Source organism: Falco punctatus, assembly GCF_963210335.1.
Source record: "Falco punctatus genome assembly, contig: scaffold_105, whole genome shotgun sequence".
Lineage (NCBI taxonomy): Eukaryota > Metazoa > Chordata > Aves > Falconiformes > Falconidae > Falco > Falco punctatus.
The window spans coordinates 128,028-141,897 of record NW_027660255.1 but is presented as its reverse complement, the minus strand read 5'-3'; the positions used below and the strand labels follow the sequence as shown (position 1 = coordinate 141,897).

The following is a 13,870-nucleotide window of genomic DNA, read 5'->3' as shown; positions in this document are numbered from 1 at the left end:
TTAAACTCTTCCAGCATTTATGCCATTTTCACCAAAGCTCCCTACACTAACTTCCTATTCCATGCAAACTGATTAAAAATAAGCATATGAGTCTTATTAATACTACACAGTACAACCCTGCAGAAGCGTTGCTGGGTATGTACAGTGTATATCAAAATCTGGTATTCTGCTTTAATAGTATCTATCATCACTTATAAGCCTGTATTATTTTTACTATTATACATGAAGGCAGCTGATACAGAAAATAGAGCTGTGACAGCATGAAAAAAACTTCATTTAAATAAGAATAATTTCTTCTGATAGCATTTTTCCTGGTGGACAAACAGTGAGTAATATAATACTTCAACATCACCCATATTACCTTAAAAAGATACCTCTTAAAATTTCACCTTTCAGGAAAGAATATGGGTTCCAGTTATCACGGGGGGGGGGGGGGGGGGGGGGGAGCGGGAAGAGGAAACTGATAACATGCTAATTTAAACAAAACCCAGTATCAGAATTCCACAAAATATTGTGCATCTTATTTTGGAAGTACGACAGAGCTTGTTTCTTGAGAGCTTTCTAGAATTCTGTGTCTAGAGAGTCTAACACTCTTGCTCGACAGCTCCAGAAACACTGATGGCCAACAGGACTGAAGAAGGTGGCCTTCAGGGGGCGCATCTGTGCGGCGAATGAAGAGACGGGGTGCAGCTTGATGCAAGCAAATGTCCATTTATTAGTCATTTTCTTACAATTATATATGTTTCTACCTTCTACATATTACACACTGATTGGTTAAATCTTAAGCGTAAAAAACACTGATTGGTTGATATTTAAGGCACACCGTTAGAACAATAGGAACTTATTAGTTTATCTTGACATAGCAACAATTTCTATTCCAAGGTTAGGGAGTTTCTTTCTAGGCGGCTTTCTTGATTACATATCGGCGCCATCCGTTCCCTTATCTGGCTACGTGTTTCTCTGTCCGCCTGGCTGCCTCCTCAGCTGTAACGGCTCAGGGGTCTGCAGTTAGCTTGTTCCTTGGTTCCCAGGGCTTGTGCCCTACAAGTTCTAACAAGTCTCTATTCATCAGGCTATCAGTACTTGGACTCTTGTCCTTGAGGCCTTGTCCTACACATCTGAAGCGGCCACCCTTAGTCTGAGAGCAACCGGGGGAGCAGAAGGAAGAAGCAAGAATTCCCAGCTGCCTGTCCTTTCTTTTCTCAGTGCCATTCTTCCTCGCTCCTCCACCAAGCCTGGGGGCTCCCCCACCTCAGCAGTAGCAGGTTTCATCGCTGGCAGAGTCCCTGGAGCCACTGAGCACCCTGGTGTACTCCAAGTGCTGCACAGCTGAGTAGGGTCTGTTTGGGGCAATTGACCTTTTGACTGGATTAGACAAACTGCACGGTCGGATGCGGTTCGTACTGAGCAGCTGAGCAGCAAGAGGCTGCGTGGCCGGCTCTTCTCGCCAGCGCTGGCAAGTCCAATAACTAAATAACTACCCTTCAAGTTCTGCAATTAATAGGTATCCAGAACTTATCCGTTTCACTGGACAAGGCTATTTTTTTAGTCACAGAACTAATTACATAACAGAGGAACAAGTCGATGGTAACAGAAACTAGCCAGATTTGGAAACGGAGTTTTAAATATTTCTATAATAGTCATTTTCAAATTATCAAAAGCATCAGAATCATAAGAGTATGAAACAGTTGCATTTCCCTTCAACAAAGATTTATGAATCATGTAATAAGTGGTAAAGTTTTTAATTCCAAATCTGGAGAGAACCAAATGAGTAAGTGCATGTATCACTTTTCACCTGAAATAATTTGATATACTTCCCCCACCTTGGTATTCATTCAATTGGGTAGTATAAAAAGGTGAAATTAGAACCATTTCACCTGTAATTCTATTGAACTGGCAAGAGGAGGTTTAAATTTAAGGTTATGTCCCCCACTCCCTTTAAGCACTGGATGCTGAAAATAGATATATAACCTCCCAAATACCTTTGCTTAGTCTGAAAAAACCTTAGCATTCACAAAAAGCTGACACCACCACTTGGATTGCAATTCCTCAAATTCTTCTTCATCTCTATCCATGACAATTTCAATCTACCATCCCAGGAAAAGCTAAGTCTAATATATAATACATAATATAAAATGAAAGTATATTCTGCTCATGTGTATCAAATCACAACCCGAATATAGTCAGCCATATCTAGTAATTTGTTATAAAGTCTTAAATAAAATCAAAAATGCTAAAACTATGAACAAGCATCGGCCTCTTCTCAAATAATTCATTTTTCCTTGAAAGAAAGCATAATCTAATTAACACTTTTTCAGTCACTGGTAGACTAGAAAATTCATAATAAATGGAAGTCAACAATACAAAAGGCATTCAAGTAAAAGAAATAATCACTGATTATAATGATCAGAATTCTATAATGTGAACAGCTGAAAATGACCAGAGCAGTGTCACCTCCTGGAACATTAGCTTAATTACTTGTACTTTGTACTATACTGTTTGAATAAATACATTAGCGTAAATCCATAACTCACCGATATTATTACTGTCTTTGAAATGCTACATCTTCCTGTATAATGCCATGCTCCTTCATCAAACCTTTTTTAAACAAGTGGGTTTGTTTTGGGGTAGACTCCAGTGCTACTGCTTTACTATTTTTAGACTACTTGATCATGGACAACACCTGGTCTTGTACTTAATAGTCTGAATCAAAAACCTAACCCTAACCCCGGGTGGAGGGGGTGGGGGGTGCAGGGTGCAGTTCCTGCTAACACAGGTTTAATTACCTTAAAAGGTCCCCTTAAAATTAGAGGCTGTTGGCGTATGGTTCGCTCCGCTTCTCTGAGAGCAACACTCACTACAAACAATCCTTTTTCCCAATTAGAGTACCGTTTCTCAGCATCCCTAAAGCTCCCGGAGAAAATCTGATCGGGCGGGCAGGACCTTCTGGTCCTTTTTGCCAAAGATGAACGGACAATCCTGAGTGTGCAAACCCCGACTCAATCTGGACAGGTCAGTGGGGTGAACAGGACCCAAAGCCCGGTGGGTGTTTGCTTCAGACACCAAAAGCTGTAACGCTTCATCGTGGGCCGGAGCCCATTCCCAAGCTGCTCCTTTTCGCAGCAGGTCATATAAGAGTCGTGCAATTATTGCAAAGTCTGGGATGTGTCTTCTCCAGAAGAACAATAAGCATGAGGCATGCTGCAGCTCCTTTTTATTTCTGGAATTTTTACCTGCTCTAGTGTTGAGAGGGTGTCCTGAGGAATACAGGCTGAACCTCCTCTCCACCATATCCCTCAAAATTTCACTTCATTTGCAGAAGTTTGTATCTTTCCCTCTGGTACCTGGAGTCCCAGAGACTCTAAGTGCTGTATAATCTTTCCTTGTGTCACCTGTACTGGAATAATTTCATCCCTTCCTATCAAAACATCATCGATGTATTGATAAACTCTAACTCCCTGTTCTGGGAGAATTTGGGCTCATTCTTGTGCAAAGCATGACGTGCTAAGGTGGGAGAATGTTTATATCCCTGAGGGAGGCGAGTGAAGCTGTACTGCTGTCCCTCCCATGTGAAAGCAAAACGATCACGGTCCTCCTCTTGCTGGGGACCCATGACAAACATCTCTTTCGCATCAGCTGTGGCCATCACCGCATGAGCCTGCTCCTGAACGAGTGAGATGCGCTCAGCTCCGTTAGGCACCGCTGCTGCCAAGGGACCAGTGTCTGCATTAAGTCGACGATCATCTACAGCCAGTCTCCACTTCCCATTTGATTTACCAACCGGCCACACTGGGGAATTGTATGGGGAGTGGGTGAATGTTCAGAGAAGGCATGCTATGTTTCGAACTTTTTGACTGAGCCAGTTCTTGGTGTGCCCTTCCACCTATGTATAATGTTAATCCAAAAGAAGATGATACTGTTTACACTTCGAATGTCGATCAGTGTCTTTCTGTAGATGCTGATGTAGTGGGAGGCTGTGGTGGGAACATGTCGCAGCGGTTCTTCTCTTGTCCGGAGTGACAGCAGGGAAAGCATTAAAGAGTTAAATCACCTTGTTTGGTAGGCAGTTAAGCATGTGAGTCAAAATTGCCACTGCTTTTTGTTGTTGGTTGAAGTGATATGGAGAAATAGTGTGAAATGGGGACGCTTAACACCGACTGTGATTGTATATGTCTGCTCAGGAATGTGGGTATGGTGACTGGTCATGGGTGCGGTGTCTGGTCACATAGGCACACAGCTTTGAGGAGACAACTACAGTTTTTGAGGAGACGCCTGCCCTTATTCCTCTAACAAAGGGGGGACGGGGAGACGCCTGCCCTTCTTCCTCTAACAAAGGGGCTATTTAAAAGAGAACCAGAAAAGATGAGAGACATTCAAATGCTATCTAGAAGGAGGGAGTGCTAAGTGTCCTTGCTGGAGAAGATTGGATGGTCACAAGAACATGAATCACCTACAAACCTGCAAGACCACCACATTCCAGGCAAAGGACTGATAAGCTAATTAACATATGAAGCGGGGTTTAGGTAACAAATATGTATAGGCGTTAATTGAATATTCATTTGTTTCATTGTATAAATGTGGGATGGTTCGTCACTTCGGGTATGCACGCTTGTGGAGGAGCGATCCCCCGTGCATCTGCGCGCAATAAACATACCTACTTTATAACTTTCGAGTTATAGAGTCTAATTCCGCACGTCAGTTTTGGCGAGCCAGGCAGGAGGATTTCTGCTCGGCTGAGGGACCAGCTGCGAAGCGGACGCTCCTAGGCGCGCCCCAGGAGATTTCCTCGGAGGAGCCTCCTCTTCTCAGCTGTTCACCCGGGAGCAGAAGAGAAACCCCTGGATCCACGGATAAAACGGTATGTTTAGAAACGGGGCGGCTGGTGAGACGCACGGAGACGTCCGGCGCGCAGCGTAGTCCCCAGGAGGAAAGGTACCTTGGGAGGGGGTTTGCTGACCAAGGGGTGGCCGCTAGCGATCTTGAGGGCAGATCGAGCAAACCCGAGGTTACTGCCATTCCTAAAAGCCCGGAGGCCTCGTGACGGAAAGCGGGGGGCGGGACGGAATAAGGCGGAATCTCACAGGAACAAGAGGGACCTCTTAGCAAAAGTAAAAGGGAAACTTTTGCGTAGGAAAAAAAGGGGAAGCTAAAAACTTCCATTGGGTTGTCTTAAGAATTGGGGAATTCCTAGAATATAACTGAAATAGCGCTCTGTGTCTTGTTTGTTCTGTGTGTTGTCTTGTTACATGTTCAAAACTTGGAGTTATGAAATGTATGTTGAAAAATAATAATATTCTGGTAATTCGTGGCAAATAGCGGAAAACTTAACACTCTGCTTAAGACCAGGAAAAATGTGGTTTTTTGTTTGTTGTTTGTTTTTTGGCAATTGTTCATTGAAATGCATACTTTGTGAACTGTCAGTGTTCCTAAAAGTTGTACATAAGTGCACGGTACCGTATAACATACTGCTTGTGTGACTGCGGGCTGCCCGGAGAGTGTGAATGGTGTGATTGAGATGCGCATTTTGATTTTCCGTGTATAGCTTAATTATTTTGACTGAGTGTGAGTGCAAGAGTGCTTGAGACACGCGTTTGAGTGCAATACGAGTAAGGAGCTCTATCCGCGTTTCCGACCTTGGGTGGCTAAGGCGGCCGGAGAAAAACAAAGTAATTAAAATTGTAAAATGGGAAATGGAAGGAGTAAGCCCTGTGAAAAATCGCCCTTGGGTTGTATATTAAAACATTGGAGTGATATCGTAGGACATGGTGGTACCGAAAATAGAAGGAAATTGATTAAATATTGTAATCAGTGGTGGCCTTTGTATAAATTGGAGTGATGCGAAATGGCCTCAGGAGGGAGGAACGTTAGATTATAACACTCTCCTGCAATTAATGTTGTTTCTGAGGAGAGAGGGAAAATGGGACGAAGTATCGTATACAGACATGTTCTTCGTCCTCCAGGACAAACCTGAGTGGCAAAAGGACTGTGGATTAGTACCCCCTCGGGATCCTATGGTACTAGCACTAGAAAGAGTGCGGGATTAACATCACCTGATCTTTTATTATGGCTCTAGAAAAGGATAGAAAAAAAAAAACCCAACAACTGAGACCTAAACTAGAAAGATGTTCGTGTTGAAATTTTTGTGTTTAAAAGCTCAGGTTGCGGTTCCTTCTGTGGAGCAACCAGAATGAAACACGTTGTAAGATAAAAATTTGTACTGATGTATGTAAAACCTGAGGCAGGTGTGTGTGTGTGTGTAGAATCAAAGACCCTGTGAAAGTGTTAAAGTATTGGGGTGAGTTTGTACAAAGCCCCGTATCCCCTCGAAGGTGCGGCTGAGTCACGCTGGATGCATGGCAGGGTGTTTGCTGTTTGCCTGCGAAGGCTGATATGTAATAACACAGACTTAAAGCAACAAGTAGCAGATTTGCATTCAGGGTAAGAAAGAGTTAAAACAGAAGTGCTGTAGCAGAGGCAGGCCTGTGTAACCTGCAGTGCAGGAACAGCATCTCCTGCCCCGAATCCTTCTGATGGTGGGGAGGAGGGGGTTGCTGTTACTGACAATTGAGCTGAGGGACCTGACAATGTCACCCCAATTGCTGCAGCATTTGCAGTACAACAGGACCCATAACTGCCCTTTAGGGCAAGGAATGGGTATGAGGTGGAATTTTAGTGAATACGAAACCAACTTATTTGTTGAACTTCAGTAAAAAATAATTATTTGTTACAGTTGTGGGAGCTGCTGGCCACCAGGAAAACATCCTGAAACCTTTAAAGTACAAACTAAGAAAACAAACAAGAATGCCAAATTCCCCAAAGGCCCTTCTTGGTAGGGACTTATTAGAACAATTGGAGGCAACAATCAAATTTAAAAAAGGGGAAGTTACTCTGGAAGTAAATGATCACCAATACATACAGGTTATGAGCCTATCTTTGGCCAGTACTCCTATAAAAAGGGAAATTGATACCAGAATTATTGATCAGGTATATCCCGGAGTATGGGCAATTGACATACCGGGACGTGCCATGAATGCATCACCTGTTATAGTAAAATTAAAGGAAGGACAGAGTGCGATAAGAATTAAACAATACCCACTGAAAAGGGAAGATAGGGAAGGAATTCGTCCAAACATAGAGCGATTCATAGAATTAAAACTACTAAAAGAATGTGAGTCAGAATTTAACACACCTATCCTCCCAGTTAAAAAACCTGATGGGTCTTATAGGATAGTTCAGGATTTAAGGGCCATTAACAAAATAACAGAGGATCTGTATCCTGTACTAGCTAACCCCTATACCTTACTAACCACCCTGACACCTGACCTAGCTTGGTTCACAGTTTTAGACTTAAAAGATGCCTTCTTTTGCCTCCCTCTCCACGAAGCCAGCCAAAGAATTTTTGCTTTTGAATGGGAAAATCCCAGAAGCGGTCGAAAGACCCAGCTCACATGGACGGTGTTGCCACAGGGGTTTAAAATAGCCCCACAATTTTTGGAAACCAATTAGCAAAGGATTTGGAGTTATGGGAACCACCGTCAGGAGAAGGGAAAGTGTTACAATATGTAGACGATCTTCTTATTGCAACCAGAACCGAAGAATCTTGTATTATTTGGACTGTGAGCCTGCTGAACGTTCTGGGACTACAAGGATATCGGGTTTCTAAGAAGAAGGCACAGGTGGTGTTACAACAAGTCACATACCTAGGGTACGAGATCAGTGCCGGACAACGGGTCCTAGGGAAGGCCCGAAAAGAAGCCATATGCCAAGCCCCCCGACCACGAACTGTAAAGGAACTGCAGACATTTCTGGGAATGACAGGATGGTGCAGGCTTTGGATATGTAATTATGGCTTGCTTGTTAAACCATTATATTCCCTGATAGCAGCTAATCAGAAGGATCTTCAGTGGGATGCTGAATCAGACAGAGCTTTCCATGAACTGAAGAAAGCCTTGATGTCGGCACCAGCACTAGGACTTCCTGATGTGAGTAAGCCATTTTTCCTATTTTCCCATGAGAAACAGGGAATGGCATTAGGAATACTGGCACAAGATTTGGGACCATACAGACGGGCAGGGGCATACTTCTCTAAACAGCTGGATGCCACTGCAAAAGGGTGGCCTGGTTGCCTGAGAGCAGTAGCAGCTGTCATCCTAAACATCCAGGAGGCCCGGAAGTTTACCTTGGGCCAGAAAATGACTGTCTTAGTATCCCACACAGGGTCTGCAGTCCTTGAAACAAAAGGGGGGCATTGGCTCTCCCCACAGAGATTCCTAAAATACCAGGCCATAATGGTGGAACAAGATGACGTTGAGATCGTGACTACAAACATCGTCAATCCGGCCTCGTTTCTTAATGGGAATGTTGGCGAATCAGTCGATCATGACTGTCTAGAAACAATCGAAGCCACTTATTCTAGTAGGACAGATCTCAAGGATGTTCCTATTAATGGAGCTGAACATTGGTTCATGGATGGGAGCAGCTATATGCTGAATGGAAAGCGACATTCCGGATATGCTGTTACAACCTCTGAAGAAGTGATAGAATCGGGACCGCTACCAGCTGACACTTCGGCACAGAAGGCTGAAATCATAACCCTTACTCGAGCTCTGGAGAGAGCTCAGGGAAAACCTATAAATATTTGGACTGATTCTAAATATGCTTTTGGAGTGGTACATGCTCATGGAGCAATATGGAAAGAAAGGGGACTGTTAAACTCCCAAGGAAAAATCATCAAACATGGAAGAAATTTTGAAACTCCTAAATGCGGTCCAGCTTCCTGAAAGGGTGGCAATTATGCACATCAAGGCACACCAGAAAGTGAGCACAGAATTAGAAAGAGGAAATGAACTGGCGGACAGGGAAGCAAAACAGGCAGCCAGAAAAGCAATCAAGGTAGAGGGTGCGCTAATACCCGATGGACAAATATCTCTAGAAGGTAAACCAGACTATACTAAAGAAGATCGCAAACTGACCTAGAGGGATCATATAATGAGGAAGGGTGGGCTGTAATCTCACATGGGAGAATAGTGATTCCTTCCTACATGGTATGGTCAGTAGTTCGGGAAGAACATAGAAAAAGGCACTGGGGGGCAGAAGCTCTATATAAGGATCTCACTAAAAACATAATAGCACAAAATTTGTATACTACTATTAGACAAGTAACCCAACAATGTGATCTTTGTCTCCAGACTAATCCTAAGATTACCAAGGGGCCAAAGTTGGGAAAAATTGGGAAAGGAAATGTTCCAGGGCAACATTGGCAGATTGATTTCTCGGAACTTCCTAAAAAAGGGGGGTATCGATATTTATTGGTACTAACAGATACCTTTTCAGGTTGGCCAGAAGCCTTCCCGTGCAGAACTGCTAAAGCCCGGGAAGTGACCAAAATACTGCTCCAAGAGATAATACCTAGGTTTGGAGTCCCAGCGGTAATGTCCTCGGATAGAGGACCACATTTTGTGTCCAGAATAGTGCAACAGATCAGCCACCATCTAGGAATAGATTGGCAATTACATACCCCATACCGACCACAATCAAGTGGCCAGGTGGAAAAGATGAATCATCTAATCAAACAACAGATTGTCAAGCTAGGCCAAGAAACAAATCTAACTTGGCCCCAGTCTTTGCCATTAGCTCTTACACGAATTCGAACTAGACCAAGAGCAAAAGAGGGGCTTAGCCCATTTGAAATTTTGTATGGACGACCCTATGGGGTACAAAAGGGGACGTCTTCACAGATTGGTGAAGAAACAATGACTTCCTATATGGTGGCACTAAACAAACAATTAATGAGAATTGAGAAGCATGTGATGGGAACACACAGTAGGGGTCTGGATGGACCTGTTCACGATATACGACCAGGGGACTATGTATACGTTAAGTGTTTTGCAGATAAAACCCTGGAACCACAGTGGACCGGACCTTTTCAAGTCCTACTCACCACCTACACTGCAATCAAGGTTGAGGGACAGAATTCTTGGATTCACCATACCCGGATCAAGAAAGCCCCTGCAACTTCGTGGAAAGTAACCCCAGATAAAAAAGAACTGAAACTTAAATTTACTCGGACAAATGGGAACAATGTGGGTGGCAAGTAAGTGAACCTGAGCGGTTGTGGATCCACCATATGGGAAGGGCACCACAACAAACAATATAGAACAAAGGAGTCTGGGACTGAGCCAGTGGCCAGTCTTGCCCAATTTATTACCAGTAAGCCCCAACTCAAACAAAGATATTTTTGATCAAAACAGATTTTATATGTATATATGAGGAACGTTTAGATTCTTAAAATGATCAGTAGTGGGTTTAAACCATTTGTGGTTTTTTGTACCCTCTCTCTTGCCTACAACCAAGAGCCTGATAACTGGCCTTGGAATCATGCCCAGAAAAAACACACTGGAATAATGGGAAAGGTGGACTCAAAGATGAAACTAGCTTTGGGGTTTTTTTTCTGAAAATGAGGTGTACCAAAAGAATCAATGGGATCGGGAGGATGTACACAAAGTCGACCGATTATGGGGAAAATTAGGAGATAGGATAAAAGTAGGGTGTCAAACGTATAATGAAAAAGATAACACCAAGATTTCAGGAGACACCCTGATTAATGTCAGAAAGGTAGATAAGGAATTTACCCTTCTAAATACAACCATGTGCTTTAATTCATGGGAATGCTGGCACAATTTTACCTTAACCGAGCCCATCTTTATAATATGCCTAGGAAAATATCCTTTTGAACATAGAACATGGGCCAGAAAGATAGGCAACAAGTGGCAAACCAGTAGATTTAGAATCTTGTATTATGCGAGAACAGCAGGGCTTCCTCTGTGAAAGCAATACTATAATGGCCCAGGATACTTGTTTAGATACAGATCAGAAAATATGTCATTTCGAGGCCCGACCAAATGCAAACTTGAAAACAGTAATTATATATGCAGGGAAAGAAATGTGCGTGTTTGAGAACTAAGTGTAACACAGTAACTGTAGATGGGGAGGTGTTATAAATTGAGACCACAATGGATCATAATCCAATTAAAATTTTATTAATTATAGCAAGTAGAATATGAGCAAAACAGCGCTGGATGACAGGGGAGTCTGCGCTCCACGAACTGCCGTACTGAGCAGTTCAAACAGTCCCTTTTTATACATCTTTACTTCCATGTTCATGAGGTAGTGGAGTCATGCTTTTGTTGTTAGGGGGGGTCGTTTTCTGCCTCCTGCTGGTCTTCCTCCTTTGTCTCATTGTCCTGTTTCTGTCGGTTCCTGGACACCTGGTGGCATCCTGGACACCTGGCGGTGATCGTATCTTTTCACAAGCGGCATCCTGGACACCTGGCGGTTATCTTATCTTTTGTTGTCTAATCTTTACATTTACATATGGGCTTAACATAAATTTAAATAAACAATACCCTAGTCCATAGTTTCTCACAATCCCCCCTTTTTCTTTTTATCCTATTATTGTTTATTATACACTGCTTTCATTCTCAGCACTGCGAACAAACCTTTTTCCACAATCCCAACATTTATCGTAACACTCACAAGGTAATACTTCACAATTACAATAGGCATAGTTTTCACGTGGCATAACGCATTCACAACAATCTTCATCCTCATTAATAGATACACTCTTATATTTTTCCCTAGACCTCGTAGTTAAAATAAGCAATTTAGCTAAGTCAAACCGTTCTCTAATAAAGTGTAAAATATAGCGTAATATACAAGGCCCAAATATAAGTCCCAGAATCAGCATAATAAGTGGTCCTGCTAAAGCAGACAACAAAGTGGTTAGCCAAGGTGAGATATTAAACCAGTTTTCATACCATGACCTGCCCGCCTCACGATCTTTCTTACGTTGATCTAACCTTTTCCGGAGTTCAGACATGGTGTCCTGGACTAATCCCGTATGGTCAGCAAAAGAACAACAGTCTTCATTGAGAGCTACACATAACCCTCCTTCCTTTAAGAACAATAGATCTAATCCTCTTCTATTTTGCAACACTACTTCTGATAGAGACTTTACTGAAGTGGCTAAATTTTGGATAGATTGTTCTATTTTTGCTAAATCCCCATCTACAGCCATCTGCAAACTTTGTAATTCTTGACCTTTTACTAGGGAGGCTATGCCTGTACCTGCTCCAACTCCGCCCGCTATCAGCAGTGTAGCTAGGGTTACCACTGTAATTGGCTCTCGTTTTTGTCTATTCAGGTCTCCTTCAAAGTGGCGTAACACCTCCTCAGAGGTGTGATAGATCAGACGAGGAACAATAATCACCTGTACACAAAACTGAGATTGATTAAACACGTTTAGGGATAGGCAAGGCGTTACTCCGATGTCTGAACAAACCCATTTAGCTCCTGGTGTCGGGATAGCCCATTTGTCATTTTGATTCTTGTGTTTCTCTATATTGGTATTAGTGACTGTTCGGTTGCACAAAGGCTGATACTTTTCAGGCACTGTACCTATACATTTTCCTTGACCTGTCACTAATTGAATAGTAATTCCTTGTGTATGGTTCCTCTGGTTATCCCATGGGCATTCTCGTGGGTTTGAACCATTAGACCATTGAATCCTACCTGGTTTTCCAATTGCCTCAAAATATGGTGGTTTAATATTATAACATAACCAGCATTCCAGCTCGTGGAAGAGGGCTGCGTTCCGGAGGAGACGGCTTGGCTGACCGATCGTCTTGCTGTCTGGACCAGGCGGGCAACCTAAACCCCGAGGATAACACCTGTATTCATCGAGACAGGTGAGCAGCCAAGAAACTTTAGAGACTTTGAAAGAATGAAAGTGTGTACATACAGCAGCCGATTGTATGATGCTGCCGCGGAGGGGAGCTCCGTGTCGGGAATGCATTTAGCACCTTGGTGGCAAATTCTGACTACTCTTTGCCAAGTGTGGACTAATTCTACTAACGGTGCTAAACCAGAGGAAGCTGTAAATTCCACCGACAGCGTGACTCTTCTCAAGACACCGTCAGTGATGGCGATTCCATCCACACCTCCTCTGCCCCCAAAGCTTCTGTCACTGATTGCAGCGACCCTCACAACACAGGACCAAGCACGGGAACAGGACAACTCGGACAATGATTCCATTGACACTGATAAACCTTTTGATCCAGGTCCTATAGATCTGGAAAAGGAGCTAGACCTTTCCCCCACCCCCTTGTCTCTCCTGATGCATTGATTGTATTTTTGGGGAGGGTGAAAGGGAGTCTGAGGGATTGGTGACAGGAATGCAAGCGGGAAACACTTCAGTGATGGGTTTTGGGAGTCGCTATGGCATGTTCAGTATTTTGTCAGACAAATCAAGCTGCAGAGTGGCAGCCTGTGCAATACGAGGCTGTTAAAGAGTTAAGCAAAGCAGTGCGGGAAGGGAGGATTCATAATACATTTGCTATGTCCCTTCTTGAAGTGATGGCAGAGCCTTATACGCTCACACTGCATGATTGGAAGTCATTGCTTTGTATGGTACTAACTGATACAGTATATGATGTGGTTATTTGATTTTTGTGAGCTACGTGTAGTGGCCTTGACTGAAAACCTTAATCGGGGAATTGCTGTTAACTATGAGCAGTTGGCTGGAGAAATTAATTGTGCCGATTCTGTGACTCAGGCAAGGTATCCCAGGGACAACTGTTTGCAAATGAAGGAATGGCTATTAAGGCAGTCCGGATGCGGGAGTCTTGCCACAGTCTTGCAGGGTCCTAGAGAGTCACTAACTTTAATACTAACTTGATTGATTGGCTTCAGAATATTTTGCAGCAAGTTGAACATCAGGAAGCTCAAGGGTTGCTTTTAAAACAACTAGCTGTGATAATGTCAATGAAAATTGTAAACGGGCAACTTTCACAATCGCAACCCCAACATGTGT

The 13,870-nt window shown here is 43.2% G+C and overlaps 1 long non-coding RNA gene across 1 annotated transcript in view; it reads right to left on the bottom strand.

Annotated features, from left to right (window-relative positions):
- Positions 1–695: 695 nt before the first annotated feature.
- Positions 696–13,870, bottom strand: part of LOC308057340 — a 29,001-nt gene continuing 15,826 nt past the window's right edge. Inside the window, exon 2 of the long non-coding RNA XR_013925230.1 lies at positions 696–1,118. This is a non-coding gene — a long non-coding RNA (uncharacterized lncRNA). The remainder of the gene's footprint in view (positions 1,119–13,870) is intronic.